The sequence below is a fragment of the Aythya fuligula genome, chromosome W, assembly GCF_009819795.1.
Source record: "Aythya fuligula isolate bAytFul2 chromosome W, bAytFul2.pri, whole genome shotgun sequence".
In the NCBI taxonomy this organism is placed as follows: Eukaryota; Metazoa; Chordata; class Aves; order Anseriformes; family Anatidae; genus Aythya; species Aythya fuligula.
This window is the reverse complement of record NC_045594.1, coordinates 7,076,943-7,091,618: the sequence shown is the minus strand read 5'-3', so window position 1 is coordinate 7,091,618 and position 14,676 is coordinate 7,076,943. Positions and strand designations below refer to the sequence as shown.

Here is a 14,676-nt window from a genome sequence, read left to right as displayed (position 1 = left end):
GGGCATTTTTGGGGTTAGTCTGGAGACAAAGATCACATTGTTAAGTTATTTGAGTGATGGTAGCATATAAGATCCTGGCAATATTTTTTCCAATTAGATAGTTATTGTGGTGGTTTTACTCAGGTGGGCAGCCGAGCTCCACCACAACTGCTCTCTCACTCCCCCTCTCCTCAAAGAGGAAGGGGGAGAAAATACAACACAGAGAACTCGAGGTTTGAGATGAGAAAGGTTTAATTAAAGGGAAAGGGAATGGGGAGGAAAAAAGAAACCACAGAAACAATAAGTCCGCGCGGAAGCAGAGAGAGAGGGAAAAAAATTATTCTCTACTTCCCATCAACGAGTGATGTTTGGCCACGTCCTGGGAAGCAGGGCCTTAAAACGTGCAGTAGTTGTTCAGGAGGATCAGCCCCCTCCCCCACGAGAGCCCCCCTTTTTATTGCTGAGTGTGACATCAGGTGTTATGGGATATCCCTTTGGTTGGTTTAGGTCAGCTGCCCTGGCGATGTCCCCTCCCCATCACTTGCCCACCCCCAGCCTGCTGGCTCTTGGGGGCTTGGAAGGAGTCCTGATGCTGTGCCAGCACTACGCAGCAATAGACACAACACTGGAGTGATATCAGTGCCGTTCCAGCTACGAGTGCAGAGCACAGCACTGTGTGGGCTGCTGCAGGGAAAAGGTGACTCCAGCTCAGACAGACCCAACACAGTTAATAACAAATTCCCATTTTTGGAAGAAGAATCGGAGTATGCAGCTTGTTGGATACAAAGAACAAATTTGGATTTGAGCAAAAATCAAAATAAAGAGGGAAAGAAAGAGGAAGAGACAAATGATAAATGGGACCTTCTGGATAACTTACCTCTTCCTTATAACCCCCAAGCTGCAGCAGTGGCTGCTGTAGCAGTTTCTCTGAGGGAAGAGACAGGAACTGTAAGTAACATTAGCCCTGGGAACAGGAGGTACTGCAGACTTGTAAAAGAATTGGAACCATGTAAAAAAGACCTTGAGAATTTTCCACTCCCTGGTACTAATACTACTAACACTACTGAAGCTGCTATGTATCCTCTCTGTGAAGTGCCGCTGGGATCTGGACAGATAGGATATGTATTTGCCCCCCTTTCTAGCGGAGAAGTGCAAAATTTTAAAAAGGAAATGAAAGGACCCCATTGGATTAGCAGAACAGTTAGATCAGTTTTTGGGACCCAACCTATATTGCTGGGGAGAAATTATGGCAATTCTGAATCTGCTATTCTCAGGGGAAAAACGAGGAATGATTAGAAGAGCAGCAATGCAGGAATGGGAAAAGGATCATCCTCCAGGAGATGGAGTGATTCCAGCAGAGCAAAAATTTCCAAATGTGGACCCTAATTGGGACAACAATAATGTGCAGGATAGGGTTAACATGAGAAACTTGAGAGAAATGGTAATTAGAGGAATTAGAGAGGCAGTACCTAAGTTTCAGAATTTTATTAAAGCCTTTGAGGTTCAGCAGAGTAAAGATGAAACTCGGAGTGGTTTCTTGGAAAGGCTCAGGGACAGGATGCGAAGGTATTCAGGAATGAATCCTGACGACCCCATAGCGCAGGGGCTCTTGAAGATTAATTTTGTGATGAAAGTGTGGCTGGACATACAAAGTGAACTTCAGAAATTGGAGGGGTGGAATTAACTGAACAGCCGTTAGAAAAAAATTTTGAGGGAAGCCCAGAAAGTGTATGTTAGAAGGGAAGATGAGAAACAGAAACAAAAGGCGAAAATGATGATCTCCACAGTGAATCAAGTGGTAGGATAGAAGGGGGAACCAATGGGAAAAGAATTTTTAAGAAAGACAAGGGTTAGGATGGAACGAAGAAGAAAAAGGGAATGGGAATGTAAAATCAGTGGCCACTTCCTCCACAGCCAGGACAGAGACAGGTACAGAAAGGATGTTTTAAATGTGGGCAAATAGGTAATTTTAAATGAGAATGCCCTGAATTGAAAAGGGAAGGGAGATTGTTTACTATCATAAACTCTTAATAGGGGGGTCAGGGGTTCTCTGAACAGTGGTCCCACTGAGAGCCCTTGATAAATTTAGAGATGGGACCTAATAAAGAAGAGGCTGTATTCTTAGTAGATACAGGAGCAGCCAGATCGTCTTTAGCTTATAAAATATCAGGACTCAATTTGACTAGTAATACTTTAAGAGTACAGGGGTAGAAGGATTTGGTATGGTGGTGTCACTTTTTGAAACTACTCAATTATACTGGGGAGCTAAAACTGTCACTGGTCAATTGTTATATGTACCTGAAGCGGGGACCAGTTTATTAGGGAGAGATTTAATAGTCAAATTAGGGTTACAATTGAAGACCTGCGAAAAAGGAATAACAGTCTCAATGAAATTATTAACAGAAAATGTTGAAGAAGAAATAAATCCCATGGTATGGGTAAGGGAAGGAAATTGAGGAGGGCTTAATATAACTCCCTTAAAGATAACTGTTCAAGAAGGGAGCTGAATAGTTAGAAAACGGCAGTATCCTATCTCTTGTGAAGGAAAAATGGGCCTGAAACCTATAGTGCAACCTTTAGTTAGAGATGGTCTTTTGGAGCCTTGTATGTCACCATATAACACTCCAATTTTACCAGTACGAAAGCCAGGTGGTTCGTACCGATTAGTACAAGACTGGAGAAAATTTAAGGAGATAACACGAAAGCGCCACCCTGTGGTTCCTAACCCTTATACCCTGATGAGTAAAATCCCTTATGAGCACAAATGGTTCAGTGTTATAGATTTAAAGGATGCCTTTTGGGCATGCCCACTGGATCCTGAAAGTCAGGATATTTTTTAATTTGAATGGGAAGACCCAGAAATAGGCTGTAAACAACAATATAAATGGACTGTTTTGCCTCAAGGATTCACTGAATCCTCCAGTTTGCTTGGACAAGAATTGTAAAAGATTTTAGAAACGTTTCAGATTCCAGAAGGGATGACATTGTTACAGTATGTAGATGATTTATTGATATCTGGGGTAGAAAGATCGGAGGTAAAAGAAGCCACAAACTCCTGATTTTTTTTTTAGGAGAACATGGGCTAAGGGTATCTAAAGATAAATTACAGTATGTAAAAAAAGAGGTTAGGTATTTGGGACATTTAATCTCTGAAGGCAGACAGAGAGTAAACCCTGAAAGGACTCAGGGAATTGTGCAACTTCCTCTCCCTAGAACAAAGAAGGAGTTGAGAAAATTTTGGGGTTTAATTGGATATTGCAGACTGTGGATAGAGGCATATGTGCAGAAAACAAATTATATCTCAAATTATTGTAGGAAGAACCCAATATACTGAACTGGACTAAAGAGGAAAAAAGTAATGGAAAAATTAAAAAAGACCTTATCACGGCACCAGTCTTAGCTTTTCCTGCCCTAAAGAAATCATTTTATCTTTTTATAACTGTAAGTGAGGGTGCTGTTTTGGGGGTGTTAACCCAAGAATGGGGAGATAAGAAGAAACCTGTAGCGTATTTGTCTAAATTATTAGACCCCGTGTCCTGGGGATGGCCAGAATGCATTCAGGCAGTAGCAGCAACTGCCTTATTAGTAGAAGAGAGCAGGAAATTGACCTTTGGAGGACAACTGATTGTTGTTACCCCTCACCAAGTGAAAACTATTGTCACTCAGAAAGCAGGAAGGTGGCTGACAGACTCCAGAATACTAAAATCTGAAGCTATACTAATTGAAAAGGATGATTTAACTATAACTACAGAACCTGTTTTGAATCCCGCCTCCTTCTTGTCAAAGGGAATTGAAGATCCAATAAATCACCAGACAAAGATAAGATCAGATTTACAAGAGGTGCCCTTAGAAGAAGGGTAAATATTGTTTATAGATGGATCTTCTAGGGTGGTACAAGGAAGGAGATGTAATGGTTATGCCATTATTGAAGGAACAAATGGGAATGTCGAAGAAATGGGAAAACTGCCTAGTAATTGGTCAGCTCAAACTTGTGAATTATATGCATTAAATCAAGCATTAAAGTTGTTGCAAGGGAAACAGGGAACTATATATACAGATTCACGATATGCATGTGGGGTGGTACATACATTTGGAAAAATTTGAGAAGAAAGGGGCTTAGTAAACAGCAAGGGAAAGGAATTGGTCCATGAAGAATTAATTTGACAGATTTTGGAAAATCTGTTACTACCAGAAGAGATTGCTGTGGTGCATGTGAAAGGACATCAAAAAGGAAACTCCCTAGTTGAATGGGGAAACAGAATTGCAGATGAAAAGGCTAAAGAATCAGCTTTGCAATTAGAAGTAGAAGCAAAGCTGCTTCTTGTACCTGAAATAAAACCTCCACCTGAAAAGCAAATATTCAGTGAAAAAGAGATAGAAGCCTTTAGGGAATTAGGAGCAAAGGAGTCCAAAAGACGGTGGATTCTCCGTGATGGGAGAGAAATGGTAAATAAATAATGAGGGAAATTTTAGCTGTTCTACATTAAGGAAGCGACTGGGGAGTAAGAAAATATATATGTGTAGGCATGTATACCGTAGCTAAACAGGTGTGTAATAGTTGCATAACATGCCAACGAGTGGTCCTTTATGGATCCCTTCCAACTCGGGGTATTCTATGAAATTAGTGGCTTTTGTAGGAATTCAACTTGGTAAGAACATAGGTATTTTTATTCTAGAAGGAGCCCCATTTGCAGAAATGTATTGAATGTTCAACTGTTTTTTAAGTCCTTCGTTTATATTGTCATTAACTATTAGTCTAAAATAAGCTGCAGTGGGTAATGTCATATGTCTGAGTCTAATACTGTTTGGAAAAGTGAATGCTCTAATATGTGAAAAACCTAATAGATCCTTCTATGTGTTTTTGACAGATTGGTAAAATGAGGTATGTCAGTGTTCGTGACTTTAAAGGGAAAGTCTTAATTGATATTAGAGAGTGCTGGATGGATCAAGAAGGTGAAATGAAGCCGGGCAGAAAAGGTATTTTTCTGTATCTGTACATTATAAACAAAAGAGAAGTGGTTTTGTTGGCCTGAGTCTGTTTTTTCTAAATGGATCCTGCATAATTTAGAGAAACAAGGCATCAGATACAAGCAAATGTATTGTGGGAGCTATGAATGTAACCATACTTTTTCTCCTCTTAATTAACTCAATTTCTTGCCTCTAACAGAGGTCAGATTTTCTTATTTCTAATTTGTCTGAAAAGGTTTGGGTTTAGTTGAAATAAGATGTTAAATAATTTAAAACAATTGTGTTCTTCATTTTTATCAAATTTCAGATTAAAATAATAGAAACATTCCATATGACTAATTTTTTTGGGTGGGGGGATCAAGATTTTAGCTGACGTGAAAACACTTGAAGTGCTTGAGCTTTGGTACTTTGTGTCTGTCTAATCTGGAACACAGCATAAGCCTTTACACCTTTAATTTCTACTCCCATGCTTAATTTTTATGTCATCCTTTCACTGAACTGTTTGTGGAACTTTGGCCACCTGCAAGATGAGGATGAGTTGATAGTTGCAGTAGTGCTTTCCTTAATGTCATGTTGCTTCTTTAGAAAAGCTTACTTCACTCATTTTTCATATTGTGTAAAGGAAAGAGGTAAGTGTGAAACATTCTGTTCTGAAGATTAAAGGTATTTATATTTTTGTGATGTATCTGGGAGCAGCGCAGTGAATAGACGTTTGGAAAGCTTCAGAATTTTCAACATCTCATAGATAACAACTGATAATAGGTTTGCATGAGCAGGATATTATGGGTACCTTACAGGAAAAATTCTTTCTTGGATGTGTTGCTGCTGTCTAACAAAAATCATGACTCTGGTGTTTAAAGACTAGTGTATCACATCAATCAAAAGCTTGAGTGGGAAGCAACAACAAAACTTGATGGGCAGGCAAAGTGATGATCTACATGATGTAGATAGAAATGTTTATCATTGTGGGAAACAGGACTGGATTTTATTAGGATAAAGTTAATAATCTGATAGCATGAGAGTTTAATGTTCCAGTGATGCGCTTACAAGCTGCTTACGTAGCTATCCTACAAACAGTATAAACAGTTGAAATTTTATAATAAACAAGGGAAAAAATCCAACAGTTATGTTATAAATGGCTCAGGATTCAAATTAGGATTAAATAAAAAAATAGGATTTATTGAAAGAATATAAAGGAATAGAGGTAAGCAAACAGCGCTGGGTGCACCGGGAGTCTCCGCTCCACCAGGACGCACACCAGTTACATCAAGCAGCTGATTTTTATGCTCCTAGACTAATACATATTCATTACTACTTCTAAAAAAAATAGATTATTAAAATTAGCTTCCGGGGTGCAGTCCCTCCTACTGGAGCATGCGCAGTCTCCTCTGGGGTCTCTTCTGGGGGTCTCTAGGGGTCTTTCATGCTGAAGGCTCGTAGTCTTCCTCTCCCCCTTTGTACTTACTGGGCACCATACCAAGTTTATAGAACATCCTCTTCAAGTCTTGTCTCCCAGCCGTCCTTCAGCTTCTTTCTCCTTCCTCTTTATCTCTCGCCCCCCCCTAACCAGATACCAAAGATCCACATAGTATCCCATAACAGTCACTAGTTGTTATCAGTTGTTCTGAAACTCCCAGACACACGAGTAATTAAAACATTCTTCCCCAGCCATTCACAGACACATCTATAGCAGTGTTAGAAATAGAAGTCCGGAATAACAAAAGCAAACAGGTTCATAAATTTAAGAAGTGATAAATTGACTAGAATGAGGGGGAGACTGGGACACACTGCATCTGTGGTTCAAGAATTAAATTGCCAGTGCAGGGCCCAGAGGCAGACAGGATTCAAACAGAATTGTTCTTTATGGACACGAATTGTTAAAACATTCCTCACAATCCCTTATCTTCTTTTTAATATCAACAATTCGTGTCACTTCTGTTGTTAATAACTGGATTTCATCAGTCCGTCCTTGGAGGGTCCAATTCTTAAAAATCATAATTGACATATCCCCTTCCTTTTTACTATTTATCACCCGGTGTATTAATAATGTAAGACAAGGTATCATACAAGGTATAAACAATAACATCATTACCATCATTACACCACATAACAATAAAAATAACACTCTTTTAAACCATGGTCCACCAGGCAGCCATGAAAATAAATCCCATTCCATATCCTTCCAGGTTTGTGTTTGCTCGCTCACCTCCCCCCTCCTTCTCTGGGATGGGAGAGAGAAATGGGAAAGTGAAGCCTGTGAGTTGAGATAAAAACAAGAAAATAATAACAATAACAATAATGATGATAATAGTACTACTAGTAATAATGTGTACGAAACAAGTGATGCACAATGCAATTGCTCACCACCTGCTGTCCGATGCCCAACCTAACCCCGAGCAGTCCGGCCCTCCTCCCAGCCTGCCTGCTGACAGGACAGTGAGAAGCTGAATTTGGCTTGGTCCTTGGCTTGGTGTAAGCACTGCTCTGTAACAATTAAAAACAATTAAAACATCAGCATATTATTAACATTCTTCTCATCCTAAACCAGAACATAACATTCTATCAGTTACTAGGAAGAAACACCCTTTTTATCAATCTTTAAACAGCAATTACTAAAGCTAAATTTTCCATAGATTTCTCCTTCTTGTGCTAGTAAATAATCCAAAGGTAGGCAATTTTGATACAAAGCAGTTCTCATCATTTATAACTATTTCTATTACAGCTAATAACCTAATTATTCTATTAAGTATATATACTGGGGTCCTATAGTCCCAGGATCTGTCTTCTGCCCATGTATCTGGATCATAATAGGCAAACGCCTTCAGTCAAGGAGTTAGGCCCGCTTTCAGGGTCACTTCAGGCTTGTGTTACCGTTCGGCCTGTCAGGGTGATCCAGCTCCTGTAAAATGATCACAATTTTATATAGGTTTAAAAAAGAGTTTTTTTATGTTATTTTCTCAGGACAACCTGATCTTAGTATGGGAGAAGTCCGGTCGAGGCCCTCTCACTCGGCAGTCAATACCCATAGGGGTTGCCTCCCTCGGTAGACCATACACACCGCAGTGGAGGGTCCTGCCCCGGTCTTGCCTTCTCCCTTTCCTCCCTTCAGGCTTGTTCCCTTTATTTGGCATCCTTAATTCATGCAGAGCCTCGTTGCCAGAATATTAGTTCTTCCTTAGCTTGAGTTTCAGTTTCCCAGGAGCAGACTCAACCCTCCAAGTTTCAGTAGTTACTGGTCCTTTTATTCTGGATGCGTGGGTCCCTTTCTGCAGTTCTCACAGCTGTTTCAGTAGTCAGTAAAACAAGGTACAGTCCCTCACATCGGGGGTTCAGTGATTCTTTCCTCTCGTGGCTGCTTGTTGAAACACTCTTTTTTATCTTCTGACAAGGCCCTTTCCAGGTTTCTGTAGCAGGATTCATCTGATAGCCACGGCTACATTCACATTTGTAGCCACCTTTCAGGTTGATACAGATTTGACTACAGTTACCAGGGTTTTGGCATTCATCAATACCTCCACAGTTTCTCTTGTTTACAAACTCAAACTCAGCTGGACAGTCACATTCATTTATGTTGCATTCCTTCAGGGGCTCATCACCCCAGTCCTTGCAGTCTCTCTGCTGGTTACACACTTTATTGATATCTATGCATTCTCCACTTCTGCACTTGAATTTGCCAGGTTCAGAGCACTGAATAACATTGTTATAGTTTGCTTCATCAGTGCCATCCAGACAGTCTCTCACACCACTGCACTGCCTACTCCCATGGACACAATTCCCATCTTCACATCTGAACTGGTCTGGTCCACAGGTCCAAGAAGGGCAGTTAATTTCATCTCTTCCATCCTTGCAATAAGGATCTCTGTCACATCGCCACTTCTTGTAGATACATTCACCTGAGCCGCACTGCATCTCACTCACAGAACACTTCACCGGAGGTGCAGGCTGGCAGCCACACTGCTCCAAAGATTCATCCGAGTGGTCAGAGCAGTCACCTTGACCATTGCAGATAAAGCTTTTGGAAATACATTGTCCACTACTGCATGTGAACTCTGCTGCACTACAAGTCACATTGCCACAATTCTCTTCATCTTCTCCACTGTCACAGTCTTTTTCACCATCACATTTCCATGACACTGTTCTCATATGACACAGCTCAGCACTTTCATCAGACCCATCTTCACAATCCGGATCCCCATCACACTGCCATCTGTTTGGCACACACTGACCACTGTTGCACACAAAATCAGATTCAGCACACATCTTCTTCACACAAGCACTCTCATCACTGCCATCTGAGCAGTCTTCACATTTTACTCTAGCACTGTCGGCAGCAGTGCACAGTCAGGCGAAGGCGAGCAGCAGGCAGAGCGCCCCGCACTGTCACCTGTGTCACTTATACTACTCCTATTACCCATGCTGTTAGTGTCAGTGGCATCCTCCTTTTCTTTTTGCCACTGACCATTTACCACAACTGGATGAGACACATGATTACTAGTTAGGAAAGAGAGTGTAACGTCTGCTATACGGCTGCAGGCAGTGCCAGCTGCAACCTTAGGTTTGTGAAAGAGCCTGCCCGTGGTCATTTGGCAGTGTAATCTGCGTCTCTGCACTCCTGCCCCGCAATAGAGCTAAGTCGTCATTAGTAATAGTTATAACCCCGATCTGGGGACGAATAGTCTTTTTTGCATTGCAAGATAAACCTTTTATAAAAAGAATGCTAGAGTGAAGCAGCACAGCCGCTGCTGCCGCTGCCTCCATGGTTACGTCAGACAGGCTGCAGGGTCCTGATGTCCGCCCCTCTGCTCTGTGCTGACTCGCCTCACGGTGAGAGTCGACTGCCGGTGTCCACTGACGCCTCTGGTCTCCCGTAGCAACTCGATCTCGGATGTTCCGCAATTACTTCAATTTCCCCGTGTTTTGCAGCTTCTGTCAGGTCTATTCTGTGTCTCTCAGAGCCGTCCGTGGCTCTGCAGTGTCTCTCAGGGCTCTCTCCGTCCAGCGGTAGTCCCTCCGTAGTTTCTCTGGTCTCCCAGCGCCGCTCCAGTCTCTCGGCCTGTTCAGGTCTCAGCGAGTCCAGGTCTCGGCCTGTGCGGGCCTCATATGTTGCAGGAAGCACAGGCGAAAGCACCAGTAGAGTCAGATCATGCTCCTGCCTTTTTCTTGTCACAGTCAAAACATTTAAGAGCAAAAATAGGATACACAAGATACACAAGATACACCGGGCCCATATATTAGGCACCACCACTCAAAACTTGGATAAAACAGCACTTCTTTTCAGTCTGTCAAGCACTTCGTTCATCTCTGCCCACTCCCCTTGCGGAGAGTATGGAACCATGGATCGGAACTCTGCACTCGCTTTGCAACAACGCTACGTCTCACTCACACAGCACAATCGCACACGGAGGCCTCCAGCACATCTCATTCATACCACAGGAATATAATTTAGAATGATAACCAACCAAATAAGTATTGTCTCTGACTGTGTTCTTTGTGAAGTGACTTGTAACACTTTGTTTCAAACCCTTACATTTACACAAATACTTTCAACACAAAATACATACAATATGCAAATATTACAATATACAAAATGTCAACACAAAATACATACATAAAAACACATACAATTATTAACACTCCAGTTAGTATCCCTCCAGCAGCTGAAAACATACCGTTTGTCTGCAGTTTCAGGAGATCTTTGCTCCTGCGGTGAGCAGCTGAGAGTGGAGTCCCCTCCGAGCAAAACACTCAGGGTGCACCTAGGGGTGTCCACGCTACAGCCGATCCCGCAGCCGAGCAGAGTGTCTCCTGCCTGGCTCACCAAAATGACTCACAGAAAGCTGACTCCACAATCAGTAAGATTGTAAAGTAGGTATGTTTACTCAGTTCCATGCAGCACGGGGTGGGTAGTCCCACCAGAGTCGTGCACGCCTAACGTGGCAAATTGCTCTAGTAAAGAGTTACATATACATGAACATTCCTATACATATACATATTCCTAACCTGTCCCTTTGTGAACAGTCGTCCTTATCTCAGACCCCTTGATTAAAGTCCGAACTGTGAGGTTGTTTTTGATCTGGTTCTCGGGGTCTGAGAGGCTCCTGTTATCTGGTGGTATAAGTGCAGCACAGGCACAAATGTAGCACATATTCATTCTTAATCAATTGCTCTCTAATTTCTAATTCCAATGTTTCAGCTTGCTCTTTTCCGGATCCACGGGTATTCTACTATTAATGTTCAAAGCCTGACAGACCCCGTCCTCCGTGGATCAAAATACATGGGGTCTTAAGGGTTCTTTTGGTCATTCTATCATAAAATACTGGATCATTTTCAATTTACTCTTTAATTTTCTGGGGCCCCTATTGTTCCAATTTCTAATCATTATTCATAATGGACTTTTTGGTCATATATCTGGTAATTTGCTCCCTTTCTGGTCCTTGGTCTTCGATTTTATCTGACCCATCCGGGAATTTTACTAGTGGCAATTCCCACAGCCCTTGGTTGCCCCCAGTGAGAGTGTCTTGCAGGGGGTTTAGGACCTATCACCCACCCACGTATCACTCCATTCACCACCTCCCCCCCGACAGGAGATTAGAACCAGTGAGAAAACAAAAAGACTTCTACGCAGACTTTAGAAGCCTCAGTTACACTCTCACACACAAACACGGGCAACCGTACCTTTACCCAACCGGACGGTATCTTACGAATCAGTCGTCTTCGTCCAGAGTCCAACCGGACGGTATCCACAAGCGTCTTCATCTGGGATCGAACCAGACGGTATCCAAACGACTGTCGTCTTCGTCCGGTTCGATCCCGGACACCGGAATCCAACCGAACGGTATCCAAACGACCCTGTTGTCTTCGTCCGGATCTTCGCGTGCAGAATTACGGGCAAAAAACAGCCGGCAAGGGAGCTCAAAAAAAAATCAAATTCTTTGCTTACCTTTATTCAGGTTCAGGATGGCATTAGTCCTGATCTGACTCAAACAGGAGCCACCAAATGGTGGGGCGCCTCTCCTAGATTAAATCAGAATTCAGGAACTATAGCCATCCCGGACGAGCCCACAAATTGTTATAAATGGCTCAGGATTCAAATTAGGATTAAATAAAAAAATAGGATTTATTGAAAGAATATAAAGGAATAGAGGTAAGCAAACAGCGCTGGGTGCACCGGGAGTCTCCGCTCCACCAGGACGCACACCAGTTACATCAAGCAGCTGATTTTTATGCTCCTAGACTAATACATATTCATTACTACTTCTAAAAAAAATAGATTATTAAAATTAGCTTCCGGGGTGCAGTCCCTCCTACTGGAGCATGCGCAGTCTCCTCTGGGGTCTCTTCTGGGGGTCTCTAGGGGTCTTTCATGCTGAAGGCTCGTAGTCTTCCTCTCCCCCTTTGTACTTACTGGGCACCATGCCAAGTTTATAGAACATCCTCTTCAAGTCTTGTCTCCCAGCCGTCCTTCAGCTTCTTTCTCCTTCCTCTTTATCTCTCGCCCCCCCCTAACCAGATACCAAAGATCCACATAGTATCCCATAACAGTCACTAGTTGTTATCAGTTGTTCTGAAACTCCCAGACACACGAGTAATTAAAACATTCTTCCCCAGCCATTCACAGACACATCTATAGCAGTGTTAGAAATAGAAGTCCGGAATAACAAAAGCAAACAGGTTCATAAATTTAAGAAGTGATAAATTGACTAGAATGAGGGGGAGACTGGGACACACTGCATCTGTGGTTCAAGAATTGAATTGCCAGTGCAGGGCCCAGAGGCAGACAGGATTCAAACAGAATTGTTCTTTATGGACACGAATTGTTAAAACATTCCTCACAAGTTAGGAATTGCTTTGTCATATACCATGACAATATACCTTTATGTATGACAATATACCTTTATTTCATATAGCAGTTCTAAACTTCATGCCTGCATACAGTTCATATTGTATGTTGTTCAGGGGCAACTTGATGACATTTGGTCCCCCAATAATGGTTAGCATGCCTGACCAAACTGTTTTCAAAACACATCTTCCACTTAAAGACTAGTGGGAGAACTCGTTAGAAAAAGTAACAGTGCAGACTTCTTGCTGCTCAAAATAACAGTACTCTGATAAAGCACTAGTAGTAGAAGGGGGGGGGGGGTGATGAGCCCCAAAAGTGGAATTCATAGTTTTACCTGTTTTCAGGTCCTGCTCCACCTACAGGGAGAAAGCAATGAAAGAAGCCTGATCACTGAGGGGGGGAGAAAGGGGGTAAATAGTAGAAGAGCCTGGCTGGAGAGGGTGAGAGGTAGGCCTATGAGCCTCTACTTACATAGAGTTGGCATAGAGATTAGTAGGGGAAGAAGGAGGAGGCTAATACACAATGGAAATGTGTGCCTGGACTGGAGCTTGAGGAAGTAAAAATTGAGAACTGAGGAGATGAGTTGTGGGGTACTGAGTGGTTGATTGAATGTCACAAGAATCTGTAGTGATATTCCATGTTGGTTTGAGTGCTAGGGAATAGAATAAAGCTTCTCTAAAATATTACTTATAGCATACGATATTCACAGTGCTTTAAGAAAGAATTCCACAGGTTTTCACAAGAAAAGAAAACAACACAGAATTATAGTATATCGAAAATACTTAGTTCAGTCCACAGAGGTATTTGGTTTTTAGCAGCCAACTGAAATAGAATTGGTTTCCTACATCTCACCTCATTTTGTGCTGCCCCCTATCAGGGCAAGAGCTCTTTCTCTTCCTGCATTTAGCAAAACACTTGTGAATGAATGTTGTATTGTACCCATTTTCTTTGTAAGGTAAACCTGTCCAGAGATGGGCTAAAGGTCTAAACTGAAGTGTTCTGAGTAGTTTAACTCTGCAGCTGAGACTTATTACACTTGATGTAGCTCAAACATTAATAGTTGTGACAGTCTTTGTGTATGAAATCAGTCTTGGTTGTAAATATGCAAGATGCTGAATTACAATTTTCTTATTGTACTAAGTGTTTGTTTCTAATACATTTCAGGTATTTCTTTAAATCCAGAACAGTGGAACCAGCTGAAGGAACAGATTTCTGATATTGATGATGCAGTAAGAAAACTTTAAAGATAGCCATACAGAAATCTTTATCATTTCAGTTGTTTTAAGCAGTCTTTTTACATTGGATTTTGTTTTCTAAAATAGTGTTTTCAAAGCTATTGTATATTTGGTTTGTAAAACAATTTGTAAGATGAATACTTTTTTTTTTTATGTGCATTTAAAGTGTATTCTGAGTGAGGCTATTTGTGTATACTTTACTAAAAGGAAATGTGTTGCTTTTACCTCATGGTGTAAAATAAATCAAGTAATGGTTAAAACGTAGCTGTTACGGCCTTTTGATTGAAGATGTTTGCTGGTAAGGCCACCTATTGGCTTTAGGCTTTGTTTCAGTTCAGTTGTTTGTTTTCTAAGGAGAATTTTAAAACATCTTTATTTAAATAGTTTTTCTTTCATACGCTTTGGTATTGTCCTCAACTTTCTGCATTAAAACTTGATACAAACAGTGAATACCTGGTAAAACACATTTTTGTAGATAATTTTAAATACTGTATTTGCTAATTTTCCCTATTTATTCATATGTAAACAGTCCTGAGTATATAGACTTTTTTGCGTTATTTGCATAGAGTGTTATATTAAACAGTAACACTTGAACACCATCCACACGCTGTTCCCACTTCTCTATAGCTTGTTTGACTTAGAAAATACAATTAG

The 14,676-nt window shown here is 41.4% G+C and overlaps 1 long non-coding RNA gene across 1 annotated transcript; it reads left to right on the top strand.

Moving 5' to 3' along the window:
• The first annotated feature begins 4,762 nt into the window (after window positions 1–4,762).
• LOC116501464 lies at window positions 4,763–14,282 on the top strand. Its single transcript, XR_004254438.1, has 2 exons — window positions 4,763–4,956; window positions 13,952–14,282. It is a non-coding gene; the product is annotated as an uncharacterized LOC116501464 (long non-coding RNA).
• The last annotated feature ends 394 nt before the right edge of the window (window positions 14,283–14,676 follow it).